At 47.6% G+C, this 3,042-nt stretch overlaps 1 pseudogene; it reads right to left on the reverse strand.

Moving 5' to 3' along the window:
- The window catches only part of LOC127915529 (urea transporter 2-like), a 28,771-nt pseudogene extending 27,420 nt beyond the window's left edge, over positions 1-1,351 (reverse strand).
- Between the last annotated feature and the right edge of the window lie 1,691 nt (positions 1,352-3,042).

The following is a 3,042-nucleotide window of genomic DNA, read 5'->3' on the forward strand; positions in this document are numbered from 1 at the left end:
TGATAACAGCAGTGAGTGTAGAGGTCAGTAGACCCAGGGTCCCCAGTAGAGCCTGCCAGGGGAGGCCCAGACCAGTGCTCCCAGGATCAGAACACCACTCAGGGGTTGTTGGCCAGGATGACCCTGGCTACACCCCGCATGCTCCACTCAAACAGCTGAAAAATGAAGGCCTTGTCTGGAGAGAGGGAGGAGGGGAGGGAGAGGGAGTGAGGTGGGGGAGAGGGCGACGGGTGAGGAGGAAAAGTGGGGGAGAGGGAGAGGGGTGAGGAGGAGAAGTGGGGGGAGAGGGAGGAGGAATGAGGAGGGGAAGTGGGAGAGAGGGAGAGGTGTCAGGAGGAGAAGTGGGGGAGAAGGAGGAGGAATGAGGAGGGGAAGTGGGAGAGAGGGAGGATGAGGGGGAGAGGGGTGAGGAGGAGAAGTGGGAGAGAAGGAGGAGTGGGGAGGAGAGGATGAAGGGGAGGAGAGGGGGAGGAGAGGAGGAAGGGAGGAGGAGGGGGAGAGGGGGAGGAGAGGAGGAAGGGGAGGAGGAGGAGAGGAGGAGGAGGGGAGAGGGAGAGGAGGAAGGGGGGAGAGGGAGAGGATAGGAGGAAGAGGGAGAGGGAGAGGGAGAGGAGGAGGGGGGAGGAGGGGGGAGAGGAGGAAGGAGAGGAGGAGTGGGGAGAGGGGAGGAGGAGTGGGGAGAGGGAGGGAGGAAGGAGAGGAGGAGGGGGGAGAGGGAGAGGAGGAAGGAGAGGAGGAGTGGGGAGAGGAGGAAGGAGAGGAGGAAGGGGGAGAGGGAGAGGAGGAAGGAGAGGAGGAGGGGGGGAGAGGGAGAGGAGGAAGGAGAGGAGGAGTGGGGGAGAGAGGGAGAGGAGGAAGGAGAGGAGGAGTGGGGGAGAGGGAGAGGAGGAAGGAGAGGGAGGAGTGGGGGAGAGGGAGAGGAGGAAGGAGAGGAGGAGTGGGGGAGAGGGAGAGGAGGGTGGATGAAGGAGACACATTTCTTTTACTTCAAGTCATAGATTCTATTGGAAGTCATGTGACAATTTGGTTAACTATTTTTTTCGTCAGCTCTAAGCCACATTTTAAATTGTTTTCTACAATCAATAACTAAGATTCTCCTTTTATTTAAATTTGATTCCTTTCAACAGGTGTACTCAGGGGACAGGATCTTTCTCGGACTGTCAGGAAACAACCTTTTCATTGACCTTTTGCCAGTTTTGATTTGAATGGGGGTATTTTTGCCTATTTCAGTATTTCAGGTATTGTATTTCATCCATTATGTTCATGGCATAAAAGGTAAGCAACAGCATTTGTGACTATAAAGAGAGGAAGAAGAAAGAGTACCCTCCATGTACTGGCTGAAGTGCATCATGTCTCCAGGTAAACAAGGTTAACAAAATGCTGGCGGCCGAGAGGTTCGAGGTTTGGCCTTTCCTCGAGGAGGTTAACAGCAGATGGTGACAGCAGCCGGTAACCCCTGGGGGGAGAGGGGTCTCTCTCTCTCTCTCTCTCTCTCTCTCTCTTTCTCTCTCTCTCTCTCTCTCTCTCTCTCTCTCTCTCCCTCTCTCTCTCTAGAGGCGAGGAAGTTAACGAGATGACTTATAAACCGGGCCAGATAAAGCATTACTGACAGGGGAGAGGGAAGAACATTAATATGGAGTTCAGAACTCGTTCCGTCTGTTGTATTGTGTTTGCAGTGTGAATGGAGAGAGGTGTTTGTTATCTTTGTATGATGTGTTTTCACTAGTTATCAGGGTCAACTAGCTGTGATAGGGTCTCTACTAGTTATCAGCTTTATGGTCAACTAGCTGTGATAGGAGGATCAGCTTTATGGTCAGAGCTGTGATAGGAGTCTCTCCTAGTTATCAGCTTTATGGTCAACTAGCTGTGATAGGAGTCTTTACTAGTTATCAGCTTTATGGTCAACTAGCTGTGATAGGAGTCTCTACTAGTTACAGCTTTATGGTCAACTAGCTGTTAGGAGTCTTCTAGTTATCAGCTTTATGGTCAACTAGCTGTGATAGAGTCTCTCTAGTTATCAGCTTCAACTATGGTCTCCTTTTATTGATAGGAGTCTAACTATTTTTTATGGTCAGCTGTGATAAGTCTCTACATTATTTTAAATAGCTGTTTCTCTACTAATCAATGGTCAACTAGCTGTGATAGGAGTCTCTACTCAGTTATCAGCTTTATGGTCAACTTGTGATTCCTTTTAACAGGACATTGATAGGAGTTTACTAGTTATCAGCTTTATGGTCAACTAGCTGTGATAGGAGTCTCTACTAGTTATCAGCTTTATGGTCATTGTGATTTCTCTACTAGTTATGATTATGGTCAATAGCTGTGATAGGAGTCTCTACTAGTTATCAGCTTTATGGTCAACTAGCTTTTGCTCTACTAGTTATCAGTATGGTCAACTAGCTGTATTGGAGTCTCTACTTTATCATTTATGGTCAACTGTTCAGCTTTATGGCATAAAAGGTGAAGGAGTCTCAACAGCTTTATGGTCAACGAGTGACTACTAGTTATAATGAGAGGTGATAGGAGTCTCTAAGTTATCAGCTTTATGGTCAACTAGCTGTGATAATCAGCTTTATGGTCAACCCTCCATGTGATAGGAGTCTCTACTAGTTATCAGCTTTATGGTCAACTAGCTGTGATAGGAGTCTCTACAGTTATCAGCTTTATGGTCAACTAGCTGTGATAGGAGTCTCTACTAGTTATCAGCTTTATGGTCAACTAGCTGGCGCATGACAACTAGCTGTGATAGTTCTACTAGTTATCAGCTTTATGGTCAACTAGCTGTGATAGGAGTCTCTACTAGTTATCAGCTTTATGGTCAACTAGCTGTGATTCTCTACTAGTTATCAGCTTTATGGTCATCCTGTGATAGGAGTCTCTACTAATCAGCAGGTCAACTAGCTGTGATAGGAGTCTCTACTAGTTATCCTTTATGGTCAACTAGCTGTGATAGTCTCTACTAGTTATCAGCGGTCAACCTGTGATAGGTCTCTCTAGTTATCAGCTTTATGGTCAACTAGCTGTGATAGGAGTCTCTACTCT

Source organism: Oncorhynchus keta, chromosome 35, assembly GCF_023373465.1.
Source record: "Oncorhynchus keta strain PuntledgeMale-10-30-2019 chromosome 35, Oket_V2, whole genome shotgun sequence".
Classification (NCBI taxonomy): Eukaryota; Metazoa; Chordata; class Actinopteri; order Salmoniformes; family Salmonidae; genus Oncorhynchus; species Oncorhynchus keta.